Source organism: Myiozetetes cayanensis, unplaced genomic scaffold (assembly GCF_022539395.1).
Source record: "Myiozetetes cayanensis isolate MyiCay16 unplaced genomic scaffold, myiCay2020 scf16, whole genome shotgun sequence".
Taxonomy (NCBI): Eukaryota; Metazoa; Chordata; class Aves; order Passeriformes; family Tyrannidae; genus Myiozetetes; species Myiozetetes cayanensis.
Window position 1 is genome coordinate 10,011,179 of NW_026087270.1, and position 22,347 is coordinate 10,033,525.

General features: G+C 48.1%; 2 long non-coding RNA genes across 2 annotated transcripts in view; one reads left to right on the plus strand and one right to left on the minus strand.

Annotated features, from left to right (window-relative positions):
• The window catches only part of LOC126637756 (uncharacterized), a 261,851-nt gene that overhangs the window by 37,411 nt on the left and 202,093 nt on the right, over nt 1–22,347 (minus strand). Inside the window, exon 3 of the long non-coding RNA XR_007628424.1 lies at nt 16,410–16,520. This is a non-coding gene — a long non-coding RNA (uncharacterized LOC126637756). The remainder of the gene's footprint in view (nt 1–16,409; nt 16,521–22,347) is intronic.
• LOC126637754 (uncharacterized) lies at nt 9,728–12,616 on the plus strand. The gene is made up of 2 exons (XR_007628423.1): nt 9,728–11,637; nt 11,965–12,616. It is a non-coding gene; the product is annotated as an uncharacterized LOC126637754 (long non-coding RNA).

A 22,347-nucleotide genomic window follows, 5' to 3' on the forward strand; every position in this document is an offset into this window, starting at 1 on the left:
CTGAAAGCAACGTCCTACATCCTGTATGGACAATACACATCTCAGGTATTGACACTGTTTGAGAGAGTCCATCAATTTAGCTCATTATGAAGGGAAAGACAAATGCATCCAAAATTAATGAAATTTTCCAGACAATAAAATTTTTAGAAGTACTGCATGTTCATTTTAATAGTTTATGAATTTGAAGTGGCTGATCTCTCCCTATTTTTACTATCATAAACCATTCAGACAACAACTGCTACACATATTTCCATAACACTGTTCTAACTTTAGCTCATTTCATAGTTTTATTTCATACTCCTCAACGGCTGTACTTCAAAACTTACAGTCTCGCTACAAAGGTCACATACGACCACGTTAAGTTCTCTAAAATCTGTGATTCCGAAACGCTAAGCTGATGTTGGTTTAATTGATTCTGTGGAAGCAGCGATGCCTGTAACTCCTGAGAATTAGGCCTTCCACAAACTGGCAAACTTTCAGTGGGTAAAATAAATATCCTCATATCCCTGTGATGGAAGGTATATGCACAGCACTCAGTTGTATCAACACACCTCTCTAATTACGCACTTTAGTTTAAATACAGTGTCCAAAAGAGCCAAAGGATCACAGCTTGTGGAGGACAAGCCCCAAACAAACAACGGTAACAAGTCCCAGCCGTTCCCTTTTTCGGGTGCTGCTGCACCAAAGCCCAAAGATTCCAATGGCCTGGAGGGTTCCAGGAGCCCCAGATGACCTCACTGCACTGATAAACACCCAAATGAGCCCATCCACCAGCACAGCCTCCCTGAGGTCCCCCCTAGCCTCCCCCATCCCAGGCCATGTGCTGCATGCCCTGACACAATCCCATGGAGTGTCAGACACACCTGCTTTGGGATCTCTGAGCCTGGCCTGCACACTTCCCAGGACAGATGTAATAAAAGTAATTTATTGCCCCTTTTCCCCAACAGGATTATAGAAACATAAACAAAGAAATGTTGAGTTCTTCAAGGAAAGGCCCCTTGAACTCACGGATGAGACTGGGAGATTTAAAACTGCTCTTGCCAGACCGAGGCTCAGAGCAAAACTTTCCTCATCCTATTTCTGCAGGGGTCTGGAGAAGGTACAGCAGTTGGGGTATGAGGATTGTTTCACTTTGAGAGAGCAAAGCTTTAGCTGCAGGACTGGGGTGTCGACATCCTCCACGTGAGGAGGCAGCTTGGGGGCTGTCCAGGAGCATGGGCTCAGAAAGCTTAGACCACGCTGCAGATGAAGGGTATGAAACTAATTACAGGAACCTCATAAAGTGTTACAGAGCAGATCAGCAGCCCCAGCTGATGACAGCACATACACGACGGGAGGAGCACCAACAGCTTGTCAGAACCTTCTGCTCGCCCCCACTTCCCTCCTGGCCCCATTCCCTGTGCTTGCTCTGCAGGATGGGATCCTGCTCCCCGGCTCCAGCCAGGCAGATGTGAACCCGAATCCCACAGCTGCACTGCAGGCGAGCCCTAAACTGAACCAGATGGGCAGGGCCCAGTGCCTGCCAGCCATCACTGTGGCACACGCAGCGGAGCCGGGGAATGGGACTGGGACACTCCCAGGATACTTCTGCACGCTCCTTCCCTGCTCTCCGGGCCAGAGCTGCTGGTGGAAGGACGGAAATAGAGTGCCCAGAGCGCTGCTTTCCCAGTAGCTTTTCTCCGAATTTTGCTGATAACATTATGGTTTTCCCTGCACTGGCAGTCGGATGAGAGGAGCCTGCAGCCTTCGGAGGGATCGATCCGATCGATCCCAGAGGCTCCATGTCATTTCCAGGGGATTTGCTAAAGAAGCTACTTATGTCCCTTTTTCATTTTCACCAACTCATTACCAGCTGCTGCTGCTCCCTGCACTTCAGCAGCACCTGCAGGAATGAATCCTGCTGCTCCCAGCCCTGGATCCAAATGCAGAGGCCTCTCCCACGACTGAATGCCGCAGATCGGAGCCCAGGGCTGAAGGTGGGCGACGCCAGCGCGCGAGCGTCGCTCCCCACCTCTCCCTCTGCGCAGGCACGCACACACACTCTCCGTTCTTTTTTCTTTTTTTAAAGGGCAGCCCAGCAGCAGACTAAGCAACTGATCCCCTGGCTTAACTTTTAAATTAAGACCATTGTAAATTTGGGAACTTGAGAAGAGATGGAGAGGACACCCATAATCCTTTGCAAATGTCAAGTGGCTCTCGATATTGGTTACTTTTCAAAGGTAGCTAGGCTACAGCGTGCGCAGTAATGAAAAAGCCCTGCCAGGCCCACTCCATAGGGCTTCAGTCAATATACATAATATTATTGGGCTTTGAAAGGATTAAAGATTGTTTCTTTTGCTTCCTTGTAATATGGTGATCTATTGCGCTTAAAACTCGGAGCGCGCCTTCTCCCGCGGGGGAGATGCTGGAGGCCCTGGGATGCTCCAGCACTGGGCCTGCGCCCGTCCCGGCAGCACCGGCACCCTTGGCATGAGCCCCACAGACTCACCCAGTCCAATCAGTCATTCCTGCTGACACAGGCATCCCACCACTCTCCCACGGGGAAGAGGAACCAAGAATTTTTAAAAAATAAAAGTTAAACGGCACTGAAAGTCTTCAGCTACTAATGGGGCCAGAGAGCACACTTGAAAGTGTTGAAACGTCTGGGAAAATACCGTTTTTTGCTACATTCTACTCAGAAAAGACTGCAAGAACGTGGTTCCTCACAAACACCCTTTAAGTACAAGAAATCTGAATAATCAGCACCGATTTGAAGCTCCCAGGACTCCTTTGAGCCGTCACGGCAGCTCTGGACAAGGAGGTGCTGCAGGATGAGGCCCCAAAACAATGCGACTCCTGACGTCAGGTCCCCATGTTGAGTCTGGGGTTTCTGGAAACACCATCTTGCAAAAGCCACGTGCAAACCTTGATTTGAGGGGTCTCAGACAGAGCACCTTGTGGCTGAATTACTGACAAAAATATTTTTTTATCTTTTCACATCTACATTTTCTTGTCCTGATGTTTAATGAATATTATTTCACTCAATATGGGGAATTTTTCTTCTCACCGACCTTCTATATACGATTATAGCAGGATCACCTCTGACTCTCCTTTTACAAAGCCAAATGTGCAATGTTGGCAAGACTCTCGGTTATACTCAAGAGAAAAGCAGCACTTGAGATTCCTGAGTAGGAGAGAGCAGGATGTGGCATCCTGGACACCAGCAGAGCACAGCAGCCCCTGAGCTCCCTCTGCTCTGGAGTGAAGCTCCTGTGACTTAATGACAAAGACAAGGGTGAACAACATCTGAGCCAGTACGTTGATCCCTCCCCACTGGATCTTTACTGAAGTCACTAATTCTGAAAAAAGTAGTTGAACAAAGTAGTTTTCCCACAATATTGTGATCTTCAACAGGTGAGATGGAGATCAGAACCTGCAGAATTCCCATTTCAGCAGATGGGAAACAGGGAAAAAGGAATCAAAGGCAATGTTATAAGGTTTTTAAAAGTATCTCAAAAACCTTAATCTCAGGAAGAATTTAAACTTAAAACCTAACGAAAGGGCTGCTGCAGTTTCAAGCCATTAATCCTGACCAAGGCTTCTCTGCTTTAGGAATGATCCAATGTTCACTGAATTCAAGAGAAACGGTGTTGCTCCACCAGCAAATACAGTCTTTGATTTCAGATTGATTTAAAAAAAAAAAAAATTCTATATTAAACCAGCAATAAATAACAGGGAGCATTTACAGACTGGGTTACACATTAGTTCAGTTGTTGAAAATAGTTTTCCTGAGGTCAGGTGGAATAACCAGAAGAGCGACTTCCAAAATGGACATACCCAAAATGGAACAACCAAAAGGTTCTAGTGCTTCTGTTTTGTCTGATGCTTGTGGGGACTGTCACAAAGACAACAATGACAGTTTAGTTGCTGATTTCTTTCATGAGATATTGAGATACCAAAAACACTCTGAATATCTTGTAAGTACTTTCTAAATGTCACAAAAATCCCCCTCAGTCTTCAAAGGGTCTGTAAAACTCTGCTGCAGAGATCTGCAGGTGAGGAATCCCATGTGAAATCAGGGAGAAAAAAGAAAGAGAGCCAAGAGGGCAGAACAGGCCCAATCCAGAGGCTAGAAGCATGGACATTACACCAGGATAATGGAGAGAAAGGGAATAAAGACTGAAAAGAAATCTGTGTAATGACCAGATGATCCTTGCTCAAATAAACTCTCTTTACAGGCATCGCACTGTCACTTTCATCTTCTGTGATCACAGAAATCCCAGACTCGTGTGGTGCTTCTTGTCTGGTGATGGAGAGAAAGGAGACCTAACCCTGCTCTGCCTGCAGGTGTTGCACCCACCTCTGCCAGCAAAAGGGTCTGCAACGTGTTTTTAAAGACTGTAGCACAAATAGCCCAAATCCATTACAGCAAGGGAACTAAAAAAAATAAAATCAAAAGACTCCAGCCTGTTGGGTGATAAATCAGAGGTTAAATACCCAACACTCATTCAGGTATCACTTGGGGGATTTACTTTTCCTTTTCATGGTAATTTTAATTTGAATTTTCAGGCTGACAGTTGTATTTCTTGAGAAATCTATACCATTCTCCTAGCAGTTTCCTTGAAATAACTGACGGATCTTCAGCAACTAAATTCCAATTTAAAAGATTTGTCAGGAAGAAAATCCCAATCTCAATAAAAGGTAAATGCAGTCGGAGGTCTCCGAGCCAGGCTGACGGCAATAAAGGAGCAGGGAGTTTCTATTAGCTCAAATAAGTTAACAGATTCCAGGTAATCCTTCCTATTACCACTAAACACCTGCATACAGATGCCATATCGTAAGCGAGGATGGATTTTTAATTTCTGGAAAAGTAAAATCCCAGGAACACCTTGTGCTGGGAAGGCAACTGAGGAGGAAGTGATTTCGGGGAGACCTTTGCCAAGAAGAGGTTTCCCATTGCAGAAGTCCACGGGTTGCTGCAGAATGGTAAAGTCATTCATCACATGTATTTAAAGTTGAATTTGCTGATATTTTATGGTATTGGATTTTATTTCTATTAACATTTTATGCTGAAATTACAGAATGATTCGTGAGTACTGAATTTTTGATTGCTTTTATACTTGCTGGGACACTATTAACGTTGATTTACGTTAATAGCACTGTAAGAAGATATTAACAATGAAATTTCCAAAAGCACTTAGCATCCCATAATTGGAGTTAAATGACAAAAAAAATGAGGGGATAATAAAGTAGAGAGAGAGACAGAATTTTTGACAATACTCCCTCTAAACTGTATTTTTCAGGAAGAATTGGAGCAGGACAATTTTATAAAAGACTTAAGTCACCCATCAGGATGGAGAACACACTAAGCCACGCAACAGTGAATGGAGCAGCAGGTCCAGCACAACCTCCCACGGCGCCAGAGCCAGGCAGGGCATCCCAGGGAACGACACAGAGTCCCCCCCTCACACCAGCCAGGGCTGACAGCTCCCAGTCTGGACTGAAATCTGGGAGGCTGGCACAGGAGGGACGTCGAAGAGGACAGAAATTAGCCAAGTTTCACCTCTGGAGGCTGAGAGGATGAGGTTTCCTGAGGGAAGAACACAAACCAAATGGGACACTGGGGAAGGTGCTGCAGAATCAGCCACTTGACAGGTGCCAGAGGTGAAACTGGCCCAGACAGCCAAACCTCACTCCACACACCCCTACGATTTCCTCTGATCGCAAATCAGGCTAAACCAAATTTAATTTATTTTTTTCAAGCAGAATTTCCACAAACTCTACTTTGTCATCACTTGTATACTGCTTTTAAAATTCTCTTCCCATTAAAAAAGCATCGAAGTGCTTTCTGTGGTTAAAAGTTGCTGCAGTGTTTCATTGTTCTCATCACCCAGAGTTAAATAGCTCATTTAGTCAGTCAGGGAACACACTGGACAATGTGACAAATCATATGAAAACATGGAACAGAGAAGTAAACTGGAAACAAAAATCTTAAACCAGACAAGATAAAGAAACAAAACACCTTGACTGGCTTTGAGTAGCTCTGGAAAAAAATGCCACAAGGGTTTGTAGGGATGTGTTTTAAGGGTTTGGTTTAAATGACGTTTTTGTGGGGGTAAGAAGGAGGATTTGACAAAACATTTTCAGGCAGTTTTAATCAAGACAGTAACTACAAAATTATTACGCTGGAAGAAGATTTGTCATTTCACTCAGACCAAGAAGGAAGCCCATGTCAGAATTTTGTTAAAAAGAAATCTTTTCAGTGGCATTTTATGGTCCACTAAAATGTGGAAGAAAGTTCTCACAGAAGTCAAATTACAGAGTAGTGAATGAAAACTCCTGGCTGTACATAGAAAAATAAATGTGTAGCAACAAGTCTCATCAAAGAGATGACACATCAGGTGTGGGATTCAAAAATGAGAAAAGCCAAGGAAATCTGAGACAGGACCAAACCCAGCTCTGTGTGAGATCCACAGACTGATCAGAGGGCACACTGGGATCTCACAGCCTGGTCACCTCATCCCCAAATTCAGACATGAAGCTGCTGTTATAGCTTTTAAAATGTAAAAATATATATAAAGAAAAGCAACCTGGTCTAGTGGAAGGTGTCCCTGCCCATGGCAGGGGGCTGAAACTGGATGAACTTCAAGGTCCCTTCCAACCCAAACCATTCTGGGACTCTGGGATAAATATTAACATACAGAGTTCAGCTGAGCAGGCACCTGCGAGATGGTTTGTTGGAGGCTCATGACCTGTCGTTTACCACATACAACCCTTCTCGAGTCTGGAGTTGTCCAGCTGCAGTCACGGCAGAGATCAGCTGGGGAAGGGAGTTCTTTTGTCTGACCACAAACAACGATTGTACTGGTCAGGAAATGCAAGATTTATTATTATACAAAAGCAAAAAGATTTCTTGTTTTGAAAGATCAGCCAATATTTCCTTTCTATGGGAGAACAACTGTTCCTAAGGCAGAGCTGTATTTTGGGCACCACCACCTTCACCGAGTTAAAAACCAAACAAACAAACCCCAATCCAACCCCTTTTATCAGCAGGAACCACATTTGCTTACAAAGAAGATCTGTCAGCAGCCCAGAGTAAATAGATCAAATGGAGCTGACATGCTACTAAATTTAATATGCATCCTCGTGTCTTTAAAATTCCCACCTACCCATGCATTTAAAAGGTAAGTTTGTGGACTTCTTAAGTAATTATATTTCAATAACAGGCGAGAGAGAAATGCCTGGAAACTTAACAACAAAACCACTGACTGCTGCATAAATTAAAAACTGACTGATGGATGGAGAACTTAGATGAATTGTTAAATTGGCACATGATTGGAAAAACCAACAGATCCAAGACTTGTAGGGCCCAGCTCAGCAGGCTGTGTCAGATACGGACTCAAAGAAACAGCCCCGCAGGCATAACGAGTGGGTGAGGGCTCACTGGGTCAGTAGCCGGTACTCAAAGGCAGAGTCAGGTGCTGGGTGGGCATCACCACATGGAGGAGAAACACAGAGCTGCAGAGCCAGGTAACGGCACGCAGCTGTAGCAGGACACAGCTGTCCCCCACCCTGTCACCCTCCTGCATGTTCTCCCACAACCTGTTTCCAACCTGCTCCTGCACTGCTGTAGAAAATCCCACCCTGATGGGGCTGACGTGGCAGACGGAGGGGCCCGAGGCTGAGCCCTGCTCGAGGAGAGAAGGGCTGACACCAGGGTGCCAGAAAATGAGTATTTCTGGAGCAGAAATATAAGAAAGAGGTGGATTGTACGTGGGGGGAGAGGAGGTGGCTGTGCTCCTGAGAGCAACACTGATCTCTGCGCCGCCGAATCCTCCTGAGGGCCCAGCGCCACGCTCGCCTCTCCAAGTTGTGCCACTGGCCAGCGCCTGCAACATCTCAAGTGGGAAAATGTAATTTTATTAAGGCTCTTGGAGCTTCCCTCTGAGCATCTGCACTGCAGCAGAGCATACAAAGGGAGGTTATGAAGAATTTCTCATTATGGCCACGGGCGCAGATTCATAACGTCCCCTGGCCAACCTCGGTTAATAAAGCTTGTGCTTGGCCCACCTGCCCCCGGCCCCTCACCCACAGGTGCCCCAGCCCTAGGCCACGCAGCACATCACCCCCTCAGCCTCCACAGACAGGAAACTCCTGCTTTGCCTTCCCTAAATTCTTATTTCATGGGCACCTTCATTTGCAAACCTGCTCTTGGAGGCCCAGAGCTGTAATTAATCCATGTCACAGGAAAGATGTAGTGTCGGGAGAATTTATGACTGGCTCTGAGCTGCTGTGATGAGCAGGGGCACCTCAGCCCCTTGTGATATAAATGCCTCTACTAATTGGATTGCGGGAGCTAATCAGGAGCTGGAGAGAGAATGAAGGCGCTCGGCCTCCCCGCTGCTGGCGTGGGCTGATAAAGCCGGCAGCTGCGCTCGGGGAGAGGCGCAGGAATTGCATCCATGGGAATTGCATCCCAGCACAGAGCCTGGCCTGAGATGGCTATCGCAGGGTGCCCAGGGCTGCTGGTCATGCAGCAGAGAAGAGAAGGCTGCCATTGACCCAGGCCAGCCACGGGCAGACATGGAGGGCTGTGCACACTGCAGGGGTGTCCAGGGGGGCCCACGAGCACTGGGAGACTGGTGAGAGCACTGGGAAGCTGGTGAACAGCCTGCATGGCCCTGGCAGGCTGTATCTGGCCAGGAGCTGTCCAAGAAGCTGTGAGCATCCCGCCTGGTTGCTCTGACCGGCAGCACCTCAGGCAACCCTGGGCCAGGGTATGGTAGTGGCACCGCATGACCGCCCGGCATGGTTGGTGTTCAGACACCCCACGGCCCTTCAGCACTCCTTGGTGACCTCATCTCTATTGGTGACCTCAACCATTAGAAAAAGGGCTGAATGCTCAATGATCCCAATACCGTGTCTACTGACACCTTCGGTATGTGCCTTTCCCCAGCAAGACAAAAATCTAGAGGGATGGAGGTGGAAGTCACGCAACAAGGACACTCCTGCAGTGGGAGTGAGGTTGACCACACCGGGAGCAAACTGTGTGAATGTCACCTGCTATACATGTGCTCCACACAGCATATGGGCCATCAGATGGTGGTGAGTGGGCAGGCAAGAGGTGGCTTCTGAGGATGGGCTCAGGAGGCTCTTGAGATGCTCCCACTCCAACCTTCATGGAATCTTCAAGCTCCTTGATCATCCCCAGCTCCTGACAGGGTGGACCTGTCCACAGGGAGATGGGAAGAGCCCTGGCTGGAGAGGTCTGACCCAACTCCACATGTGCACAAACCGGACACACACAGGGCCTGGCTGGAGACCAAGGGTTTCTGTGCAATACAACGATCTCCCACTTTCAGACAGCTTTTCTGTCTTCTCCACGTCCTTCTTATTGCCCTTTATTTTGCTCTCTGCCTCCCTTTCTTGCAAATACATGGGTTTGAAAGTAAGTCCTGAAAATGATGACTAAACCCAGCCATCCCTCCTTACAGAAACACTTTCCCACCTTCTTAAACCTTTTTGGAGGCGCGAGGGAAAATAACCCTTGTATTTATGCAAATTTCAAAGTGGCGTGTGATGATGGAAACAAAACAGTGCTGGAGCGCAGCCAAGACATGGCACCGACGGGGCCTCTCAGCTGCTCGCCTCCCGATTCTTCAGGGGAAGCAGCTGTAGAGAAATGAACATACAGAAGCCCCCGCGCTCACCCGCCACCGCCCGCGCACACATTCCAGCACCCGTCACCTCGGAGGCGGCAGGATGCGGGCTCTGGCCAGGCACTGCCTGCAGCCCGGAGCACCCTGTCGTCCCCCACAAGCCTCCCTGTCCCGCTGTTCCCGATTCCCCTTTCAGGAATTTACAAACATTTTCCGCAGATCAATATCTGTATTGATTATTCATTGTGAGCGAGTCGTGTGTCTTTGGTGATCCAACCTGGCAGAGTGAGCAGCCAAAGGCTGCAGCAGATACGGGGGGGGAAAAAAAGGAGAAAAAAAACCCCACAGAAGGCGAGAAGGACCCAGATCTTGCTGGGTTTGCCACTGCCAGCAACGGAGATGGATGGAGAGGAAGGAAGGAAGAAAATGGGGACGGCATGAAAAGGAATGAAGAGACGAGGGAGCTGAGGAGAGAAAGCGAGAGCAGGAAAAACAAAGTCACCACTGGAGAACTGGTGCCGGGGCATGCCGGCAGCCTGGAGAGATTCCAGCCTCGCGCTCGCCCTTCTGCACACGGATGTGATGGACTTATTGCTCCGGGAGCGAAAAGTGACTCACGGTTTTGGTATCTGCTACGTAAGAGCTTTGGGGGGATTCCTTGGCTGGCTGACAGAAAGGGAAGAAAGCAGCAGCAGTGAGGTAAAACGCGATCCCTTCCTCCTGCCTTCCTGGGAATACGCGTCGCCCGGGCTGGCTGGAGCAGCTCGCTGCTCGCTTATGATATGCAAAAGGAGAATAATTAAAAGCGCCAGCATCACTTGCAAAGTGAGTAAACACAAAGCCTTTCAAAACATGCTCTTCAGCTAATGAGAAGCTGTAATTTCTTATACTTAAAGGCAAAAAAGACCCTGATGAGGCTCGGTGGAGGGTGCGCGCGCGCCTGCGTGTGTGTGCATGTGTTTGTAGATATGAGAGAATCAGTTAATTGTTGATGATGTTTAGAAAAGGGATTATGAGAAAAGACACTGAAATGATGACAGGGAACATCTTGGATCAGAGCCAGAGAAATAAAATAATCAAGGACAATCAAGCCTGCAGCTCCGGAGAAAGCGCCGACTGTTCTGCCAGGGACTTGGAAGGAATTTCCCCGCGCTGCCGAGCTGCAGCTGGAATACGTGTTTGGCACCAGGAGGGAGAACTGCAAGGAGCAGTTTGCTTGAAGCATGAGACAAGAGAAGAGAGAACTATGGAGCTGTGCTATAATTCAGAGGTTAAACAGCTTTGTCTGCTTATGTGTCAGGTGGAGACTCGGTTTTGTCCACATCTGACCTGCCCTGAAAATGCAACTTCTGAAATCCCCTGGCTGAAGGGGATTTCAACCTCAGTCGGAGCTGAGGATTCTCCAGACGCCTCTCCAGAACTGCTGTGACGTTACAAAAACAAAGGAAAGGGAGCTCGAGGAATTAAGTTCTCCTGTGGCTGCAGGACCTGATGGACCTGACCATGGGAACTGGCTCTGGAATTGATTCCTTCCTTAATTCTGGAAATCAGAACCACCTTGCTCTGGCTGGGGGTTGCAGCTCACTGCCTCCAAGCACACAGGAAAGGTGACAGTCATCGGGAATACCAGGAGCAAGCTTTCCTTCCCACCTGGGCACCTGCCTGCTGTCCTGAACGGATGGATTTTAATAAATGTTGGCTTTCTCTTGGGCTGAGGTTGGGTGGGGAGAGAGAATAAAGGGAAATTTAAACCATCCTGTGACTGCTGTGTTGTCAGTGAGCTACAGAAATGCCGTCCCTTTGTTTTGGATGTTAAACTCCGTCTGACTTCATTGTTGCTGAATTTTGGCACGTTACACTCTGGGCTTCTCCAGCAGCAGAAACACATGGTCTATTAAAGTGGGAATCTTTGGGGACGCGGAGGCAGAGGAACGAGCCAATCATACATGGCTTTTCCACATTCCGTGTTTTTCAGCATTTGCAGGAAGCTTTCCGGATGGTATGTATGTGTGTGCCCAGGGAGGGGAGCGGGGTGGGCGAGGGGAGCGAGCGCGTGGCAGCGCAGGCACGATGCCGGGATGTGTGTCATGGACGCGGCGCGGTCGGTGCTGCCGGGCAGACACCCCTTCCCCACGCCGGGCTCGCCGAGCTGCGCAGACCTGAGCGGAATCTTAAACGCCGAGGAGCAGATTAGCATACTAACCAGTGGTGTCAACCCCGCAGCAGCCATGGCCATCGCCCCGCTCCCACAGCCTGCCAGACGCTCAACCGGCTCCTTTGTCACAGCCCTTTTTATGTTTGTGTTTGGCTTTTGTTTCCCAATCAGACCTTAGAAATTCATTAACAGCAATGAAAGGCAGAGATGCAAAAACCTATAATGAAAACAAATGATCTATTTAAACGGTGCTGGGGCTGAAAGGAGGGGGCTCGCGGCGCTGGGACCAGAGGAGAAGGAAATCCTGCCACCTGGAAAATGCCTGGACATGCATGTCCTTCCCCGTGCCAAGGCTCCAAGGAGACCGTTACTACAAAGCCGGTGGTGTGTGTAAGGATGTTGTAGCATTGTCTTTACAGACTCTCAAACAAATACCAGCAACCAGCCAGAAGGAGAGGTTGGTCCTCATTGTCCCTGCTCCGGCTGTTGGTAATGCAGGAATTACTCTCTGCTACTCGACAGGCTTAGAGAAAACTTTCAGTGCCTGCAAACACAGACTTTTAAAATCACTCAAGTTCATTCACACCAGTCTTCTGCTCTGGCCTAGCAGCACAGGCAGCCTCAACGGGAAGGCACGGTGGCCACAGGGGACAGCATGGACGAGCCATTGCCCCTGTGCCCAGAGCCTGCAGGATGCTGGACATGGCACCAGGCTCTTCGGGTGTTTTCCTCTCCTGTATTATCCCTTAAATGGATTATTTCACAAATGTTACTGTCCTCTAAAGTATCATGTGGTTGTGAAGAATAAAAAGATTTAATCCAAGCATGGCCTTTTTATCAGGATCGATCAAATACGGGAAAAACTGAAATAATCTATGTTGTATGATTTTTGTTTGTAAATGGTGTACGTGGGGCTTTAAATGGCACAGAGGCACAGTTTATGTACTTGTCATAGGATTTTTAAGCAAATCTGGATGTTCTCAGCCCCAGAGCTCTGTGGCCAGGCTGAGTGTGCAGGTCCGAGGGGCTGGAGTCCAGCAGCGTGGCCAGGGACACCTTCCCACCGCCCTCGGCTCGGAGAGAGCCCGGCACAGCATCCTGGAAAATGTGTCACTGGCACAGTTCTCTGAGCTCTGAGAGTCTGTGTAATCTGTACCTTTGGGAAATAGGCATGGTAGCAGGGAAAAGGGAAATGGGCTTCAGTCCCTTTTATCATTCTGTACCCAGCTCTTACTGCAGGCTGGGTCACACGGGCAAAGGCTCCTGTGCTCTGTGTGTGTCTAGAGAGGTATCCCGCTAATTCCAGCTGATTTCACTGGTTAAGAATCTATAGTTTAAATGTTTTAAAGACAGACAATGTAAAGACTTTATCTTTCGGAGAAATTAGAAGAAAATCTCTCAACACCTGCCACATGTCCACATTTTCCAGTGAGGAAAACAACAACCAGCTCATGTCTGAGGAAACCTCTCTAATCTGTACATGGTAAGGACATGCTGGATAATCTTACTCAGTGTAGTTTAATCTACCTTCACAATTAGATAAACAAACTAAAGCCCTTAAGAACCTTCAAAATTTATCCTAAACTACCACCAGTCCCCATCATTACACTTTTAATTGCAAACATGGCAAAACAGCGGTGAAATCAGAATCACAAACTGGTTTGGGTGGCAAGGGACCTTAAAGCTCATCTCTCTCCACCCCCTGCCACGGGCAGGGACACCTTCCACTAGCCCAGGTTGATCCAAGTCCCATCCAACCTGGCCTTGAACACTTCCAGGGATGGGGCAGTCACAGCTTCTCTGGGCAACCTGTGCCAGTGCCAAATGTTTTCTGCTTGCTCAGGGTTCTTACTGACCATGGCTGGACTGATGATGTGGGGCCAAAGTGTTTTGGAGCCACTGAAATAAAACCACATTTCCACAGCAGCTTCTGAAAGAGCCTTGTGCCAGTTAAAATGAAAAAGTATTTTAGGAAATCACATGAGAACTGTCTCTCATATGTCAGCATATCACCCAGGTGATGAGCTACAAACACATTCCCACTCTTTTTGTTTAGTATTGAAATAAAGTAGAGGAAAGTTACTAAAAATATGTTATATTCTTATGCCAGAATATCCAGACACGTATTAAAAGACATTAACAAATACCCCTCTTTTACTCTGCAATACAGCCTTGGTCCCATATTCTACATTTCCTTCACACTTACAGAGGAGTAATTAGCCACTAAAAAGGTAATTATCATAATACCCCATAACAAAATCCATGCAACTATAGCAGAGTATGAACAATGGTCTTTTCCTCACCAGGTTGAAATCAAAGCCTTCCATCTAATGACCAAGCCTATTCTAGATCCAAAAAGAACACTACAAATAGCATGGAGAAGAAAGTTCCTTTTTTATAGGGGAAGGGAACAGAGTGTGTTCTACTGACACAGAACCAGTATTGTTGATTTTCCTCCCTGCAGTTGGTTAAGGCTTTGGGCCTCTTCTGGAGGCACATGAGCCTCACGCTATCCTGCCCTCCGGCAAAATGAAACCGTACCTGCTTGTACCAGCTGTATACAAATTTAAAAGTTACAATTCTGAGAAACAAAAGCCCATTTTCCTGTGGACATTTAGAAGAATTATTCTCCTCTGGAGGCTTTCTTCTTGGCTTCTTCCCACTTGTGTGAGGTCCTTCCCTACTCACCCCATACTTGCTTTTCACCACCTGTGTTTGTTTCTTCAACACCATCAAACCTGCAGTTTTAACTGACTAAGATGCTCAAACCAATCGCCCACAAAGCTCCCCGAGGTGTTCACTGCCCATCTTCACTGCTTCCCCAGTACCAGTTTGGGTTTGAGCTTGTTTCACTTCCTCACAGCACCATCACCCCCCTCAGTCTGATGAAGCTCTGAGGCTGGGAGGGATTCCCTCAGCATAATCCCACTTTTCCTGCTCCAGTCATTAATGGAAGCAGCACACAGATTGATCCCAAAATGGAGTCCTCTGGTAGGTGCTGCATGTTTTTAAAGAAAACTTGCAATTTCCAATACAACAAAATCAGTCATGACATAACAGTGTGAGAAAGTCACAAGTGACCACGTGTGCGCCCTCTCCAAAATGTTTCCAAATGTCCTGATGCCACTCCCCTTACCCCTCTCTTACCTTCTCTGTGCTTTTCTGTCCTTTCTGTGTTCCATCTTTTTTCCCTCTCATTCTCATATCAAAGTCAAGAACACTGACCACAGGGAAGGTGGGATTTCAGCATTCCTCCCCCAGATCTCTGGATTCAGTTTACAACACCTTAAGAACACCATACACCCACCCCACAAAGGACACTAAGGCCTGCAAAGTTTCTAAACTAAATGGAAAAAGTAGAAGCTCTGCTCAGGATCCTCTGAGATATTGAGAGCACAAAGCGAATGAGTGTCTGCCCATCACACGATTTCCCAAAGCTTCCATTTAATTTATAAGTCTGATGATTCTCAAGAAATTGAAGTGTGCACTTGTGTTGTAAACAAAATACTTCAGATAAAAACGTAGGAAGAAAGCAGGAGAGAAGCTTTCCTTAAAGGATAAAAATACCCCAAAAAGTAAATACAAGAAAAAAATCCAACTCCAAATTACATTTCTCAGTTTTCCATCGAGACAGAGAACTCTGATGAGTATTTTTTGAAGCCTGCCATTAATCCTTCCACTGCTATCGGTATCACACAAGGTAAGTTTGATTTTACCAAGTATCCCAGAGATTATGAAGGACCTTATAATAACTCAGAATATACAGATACATTAAAACCAGGTACTTAACAGTGACTCACTGATTTCTAGTAACACATAAAATAATTCTGAATGAAATTACTATACTTGGACTACTGGTATAGAGCTTTCCAGTGTCAAATCTCATGGTGGAGTGATCGGTAGGAAAGGAAGGGATACTTTTCCCACATTCAGGAAGATGTGCTTTCTGCCCGCACATCATTTACCACAGTTTTAGGGAACTGAATATTTAAGAATTAAGACAGGCCATCCAAATATGATTTACTTTCACCAATTCACATGAAAAATGAACAGGGTCAGGAATCTTGTCCTTTTCTCATCCCTCCTTATGCCCGTTTGAGTTGGACAGACATTCAAGGGACAGTTTTCCTGCTAAGAAGATTAAGCCAGGGGCACTAATCATTTGGCCTGCTCTTAATGACAGAAACTAACAGTTAGGGTCAACATAAATAATTAAATACAGAGCCCCAGTGGTTCGCCACTGGCCCACACAGAACTACAGCTTGGCAAGGTATCAGCTTCGTAGACATGTAGGAAAAAAAAAATCCAAGGATGGCCTTGTTCAAAAAACACCTTTTCATTGAAAATAAGAGGATCCAAAGCAACTGACCAGTGAGTCAGGTGCTCAGAAACACTTCACACAGATGGCATTTAAATAAAACCACAAAACCGTGAAAAGGAAGAGCGAGCAAATCCTGTGGCTCCCCGAGAACACAAAGAACTCCCAACCCTGCCAGAGAACAGCATGATTCTGTTACATGTACCTCCCTTAATCCAGGTGATTTACTTACACATCCCAGGAGGGCAACCACACCAAAATCACCTCTCCAAGGCTTACAAAATTTAGGTCTTCCTACCTCAATGTGGAAATGCAGAGATGTCGCAGGATCCGGCGCCAGTGAGTGGAGCAGAGGAGATGGTTCCTATTCAGACTGGAAAAAGTCAGTATAAACTCTCCAGATCAGAGCCTGCAAATGAAAGAAGTACATAAAATGTCCTGAAGGATTTGGAATAATGCACCAGAAGCAACAGAAGTTTGGGTATAGCATGGAGTTGTTAATATTTTTTGTGTTCAGTTCCAACTCAGACAACATTCCCAACGGTTCCACCTCTCCTGACACTGAAGGCTGACCTGTAGCACCTTTATGACAGGTATATTTTGCCTCCTACAAACCAGACAGCTCCACCTTCCAGCTTTCTGGCTTCATAGGGATAAGACTGTACCAGTTAAGTTTACATGGCTTTGCCAATGGAAAGCCCACGTTTATCTGTACCATGGACCTGGCTCAGCCATCAGCAAACACAGAAGCTCTGTGGGCTGTTCTGTTCTATCCCGGGCAGCCCAGTCTGGCTGCTCACACACCCAGCAGGGGAGCAGAGACATGAGGAAGGAAAACAAACACAATGAAGAGTCAGGGAAAACAGCTGGATTCATGAGAAGCCACCTGCTTCCCAAGGAAAACCATCCCTGTGGGTGCACAGCTTGGCACCTGTGTGGGCAGCTGACCAGGAGGTGTCATGCAACTGATGCCATGAGATTTTTGGGATGGGAACTCTCCCATGCTGATGGTGGTTCTTGTTGCAGTCACATGTCTGAAGCTGTCAGGAAATTATCACCAGGAATTACAAAAGCCTTGTGAAATACGGTTTGCCTCTGCCCAGTTTGTTATTCCTCTGTCTACCCTCTACCCCTGAAGTTGTGGCTGCCCCATGCCTGGGAGTGCTCAAGGCCAGGCTGGATGGGGTTTGGAGCAGCCTGATCTAGTGGAACGTGTCCCTGCCCATGGCAGGGGGTGGAATGAGGTGAGTTTTAAGGTCCTTCCAACCCTAACCATGATTCTATGACGCGCTTTGGGACAGGAGTGCATGTGAGACACACCAGGTGAAAGGCTCAACCACCACACATTGAAAGCTTGGTTTAAACCAACAGAACAAGGAAGCTATCCAGAATAAAAAAGGTACTTTCAGGGAAATGGAAGTTGTTTCCAAACAATGAAAATAGAAAAAGGACATAAATCCAGCATGCTAAGTGCAAACCCACGATAAGGCAAGGCAAAACGGGGCCTGGAGAACAATCACCAGAGTTCAGGGAGCTAATAAAAACTTCTCCAACACAAAAGCAGGAAGCCTGTCCGTCACCCAGTGCTGCTGATGGATGAGCAAGGCGTAAAGGGGGGGAATTAAGAAAGATAAGGGCACAGTAGCAAAATTAAATTAATTCCTTGCACTGCTGTTCACTATGGAGGGGTCAGGAGGGTTCATATGCCAGAGCAACAAATCACCAGAGGCAGACAGGGCTCCCTCCAGAGTCCTCAAGGAGCCCAAATATGAAATTGCTGAACCTTCTTCCTTTGCATCTGAGGACCGGAAGGTGATAAATTTTTACAATAGGCTGTAGGAGTGACCATGGGAATCACAGACCACAAAGTCTGACTTCCAGTAGAGGCAAAAGGATAGAAAACTGTGGGACTGGTTGGAATTAGCAGTGGTGAGTAAACACATGTCTGGGGAGGAGCCTGAATGCCAAGAGAAGAGTTTATATGTACAGATCCGAGTTGTCTGACAAGGAACCAGCCCTGCTAATACGGGAGATTTGGGCTGATACAGTGGAATCAGATTTTCTAAAAGCTTTTCTAGAACATCCCTCACTAAAGGTTCTTAAGGAAACTAAACTGTCATGGAGAAAGGAGGATTAATCTTCCTGCGAATTCCTGATGGAAAGATAGGGAAAAAAGGGCACGAACATAACGTTAGCAAGGGAGGGAGCAGAAATTTTGCACTACCTCAGCTTAGTTATAAATAACCTGGCAAGAGGAGACAGCAAAGTGACATGCAGGTAATGAAGGTAACACAGAATTTTTCAGGAAAGTCAAGTTTAAGACTAACAGAGAAGAGTTCCTACCAAACCTCCCAGAGTTCAGACTGGAGACAGGACGCTGATGCATCCTATGAATGGCACTGTGGCTCGTGGCCCTGCTCCTGGTGCCACAGCAGTGGCACAGCCCACGTCCCCTGGGGCACCTTCCTGCACCAGGGCACGGCCCCTGCTCACCTCCCACAGTTGGTGGGATGGGACGACAGAGACAAATGGCTCTGAACCTGTCACAAAAGGATTGTTTTCTAGAAAGGGAGCTCTGGTGAAAGGAGGCTTGTCCCTCTGCCCAGCCTCACTGGCTCCTCTCCTGGGGCTCCTGATTAACGTGGGAATCCTCCCTGCGTGGCTGTGACTGGCAGGGAGCTTTCCCCATCAGCAGCTGCCCTGATTCTAAAGCAGCTGAGTTACTGTACGGCAAAGAAAGAGCATCTGACAAAGCCCACGCTGAACAACCGGAGCCCTCCTCGCCAGTATGGAGACAAAGCCCACGGGGAGCCGGGGGCGGCCCCGAGCCTGCCTGGGGCAGCAGCGATCGGGCAGCCCCTGCCCCCCTCGTGCAGGGCCAGGGGCACACGCGGGCTCGGGGCGCTTGCTTTGTCCCACCACGTGCCCACACACGGAGGCCACTTGTTCCCGTCTGATCGCAATTAGCACCGTGCCAAATTCCACTGCCCCACGCTAATTCAGGAGGATGGGCATGTCACACCCTGCCAAGAACTACAGCCACCACCGAGCCAGGGCCTGCCGACCCTTTCATTAGGCTTTTGTTTCAGAAGTGAGGGCTCGTGGACTCCCCTTCTTTGTCAGAAACACCGGTGGAGGTACTGGAAGAGGCAACAACCTCAGGTCTGGCCTGAAGGATGCTGTGTGTGTCACTGAGCAGGGAAAGAGTCGGCTGCCACACCCCCTGTTCCATCATAGATGACCTGCAAATTTAGAAAAATCAACTGTCTCTAAGATGCTGAAAACCCGAAGCTGCATCATTGTTTGCAGAGCTGGGGCAGGCGCTGTGGGAATGAAGCAGGGAGCACATCCCTCCCACCCCTCACCCCAAACCAGCCACTGAGTGCCCAGCCAGGACACAGTACACACTGCACCCACTGTCCCACTCCTCCCCAACTCTGGACAGCTACAACCAAACTAAATGCTGTCAGGACAGGGCTGTACCCTTACCACACTGGTCTGGTCACATCATTCTGAAAACCTGACATGAAAACAGAGAAAATATGATTGTTTTCACTAATGTCCTGTATCAGATGCACTGTGCTGTGCAGCAGCTGCTCAGTTCCCAGGCAGCTCCCAGAGGAGCCATCATCACCCCACACAAGGGAGTGGGGAGGCTCCTCCAGTGACCTGCTCAGGCCCCATGCCCGGGGGCTGTGGCTCCCTGCAGACCAAGCCATGAGGGGTGATGAAAACATGCTCCTTGCTGCCTTCTTGTCTCCAGTTGCCATTTGAACATCACTCCTGACGTGATCTGGGGATGCCATGATGACAGCCGTAATGCCATCCACAAATTCTGACCGCTAAGCTGGTGTGGTGGTGATTCCCACCTGCCTGACAATGGCCAGAACAAAATCACATTTGGGTGGGAAAAGGCCTCCAAGCTCACTGAGTCCAAGTGTTCCCCCAGCACTGCCGAGGCCAGCAGTTAACCAATGTCCCCAGGTGCCACATCCACACGGCTTTTAAATCCCTCCAGGGATGGGGACTCAACCTCTGCCCTGGGCAGCTGTGAGAGTGCTGGAGAACCCTTTCCATGAAGGAATTTCTCCCAGTATCCAACATTACACAGACTCAGTAGTCTGGCTTCTGAAGGGCGCTCTGCTCTCTTGAAACCGGTACTGTCTGCAGTACCCAAGGCTGTTGTAAAACCTCAGTAATTCCCACTGATTCTGAGGAGACTGCTGTGAATTACCAGATTTGCCAGGTTAGCAGCACAAGAGCAAACTGTTCAAACAGACAGAACAATGCTTCACAAAATGCAATTTAACTTATTTTCTTAACTGTGGGCTGATTCCTATTTATGCTAATTCATAACAGATTATGAACTCTATTATGTAATTGGAAAAATGACCATAAAACTTTCACAGTCCTAGAGAGGTTTTGGTTGTCTGTTTTCTTACACTCCATCGCTTACAAGGGCTGGCACACACATGGCTGGAGTCGTGTCCCCATGTCACCCCCACACACAGAGCCACCATCGATTGTAGGGCATAGCCCGCTCCACGCAGCAAATGAAGCCATTTATCGAGCCCTGGGGTTGCTCTGTGAGGGACTGTGGGAGGGACATGGATCTTTGTAGAGGCTGAGGCACACCAGGATGTGGCCATCTCTGACAGTGTTCAAGGCCAGGCTGGACAGGGCTTGGAAAAACCTGGGATAGGGGAAGGTGTCCCTGCCCATAGCAGGGGGTGGGATGAGATGGGCTTTCAGGTCCCCTGCAACCCAAACCGTTCTGGGATTCTGCAATGAGGACACTGCTCTGCTCACTGGAGTGCGCCCACAAACATCTGCCTCGGATCAGGGAGGCTCCTCTGGGTCACATCCTGCTCTGCCTCCTTGCTTGGGAACAGGACAGACAGACAGTGACTTACTGCAGAAGGGAAAGATACACCATCAGCACCTCAGGGAGGAAATGCCCCAGCAGAGCACTGCAGCAGGACATGGAGTTGTTACATTTTAAATTCTGGTTTTGTGGGTTTTTTGCCCCTGGGTGTGCATTGCTGGCAGGGCCTGAGCCTGAGCGAGGGGCAGGGTGTGCAGTCACCACCCAGAACTGGGTGTTTGAGCTGTAATTGGTTTGCAATGATTGTATCTTTTCCTGTGTTATTGCTGTACATGGCCGGGTTTTGTACAATACTGAAAATCAATAATAATGCATGAAAAAATGTTCTCCCACCCCCCTTAAAAGTTAAATAATCTTGTTAGGATTCTGGCACTGCTATTTTAAATCAGTTAGTCTATGTTTTTAATCCGGAGCTCAAGACACACCGGGGGCTACCCACAGGACCTCCCGACCACGGAGCCAGTGCTGGTTCCTGATGGGGTTGAGGGGCAGGTATGGCCAGGGCAGCCTCTGCCCCGTCTGATGTGCACAGGGATGTGCCTGGGCAAGGCCATGGCGGTGTCACCTCTGTCACCAAACACTCTGGAAGAATCAGACCCAGGAGGGACGCTGACTCTGCCCCAGTCATGGGGAAACCCATAGTAGGAGGAGCCAGAGCTTCCTGCCAGGACAGCCCACCTCGTGCTGCTCTGACGTCCCTCTGCACCTCCCTCAGCACCGAGGCAGGCAAACACACTCCTGAAGTTACAGAGTACCCCAACACTGATGGGTTTGTGTTTGCCAACGTATCCGACAAACCACAGAACTGTAGAATGGTTTGGGTGGGAAGGGACCATCAAGATATCACATTCCACCCCCCTGCCATAGGCAGGGACACCTTCCACTAGCCCAGGTTGCTCCAAACCCCGTCCTTGGACACTTCCAGGGATGGGGCAGCCACAGCTTCTCTGAGCAACCTGTGCCAGGGCCTCACCACCCTCACAGACAAGAATTCCTTCCCAATATCCCATCTAACCCTGCCCTCGGGCAGTGGGAAGCCGTTCCCCCTTGTCCTGGTACTCCCGGCCCTTGTCCAAAGACCCTCTCCAGCTCTCTTGGAGCCCCTTTAGGCCCTGGAAAGGTCTCTAATGTCTCCCCGCAGCCTTCTCTTCTGCAGCTAAACCCAAGGAGAATAAAAGCAGAACCCCCCCCCCAACAGCCTATTTACTCTCCACTCCAGATTAGGATTGGGATAGAGATGCTACAGGAGGTAATGAGCATGATGAGATGAGAACAGGGGAGCTACTTAAAGAGATTAAGGGATTCAGGGCAGAGTAATTGAAAGGGCCGATGGCCTCACCGTGGCCTTTAA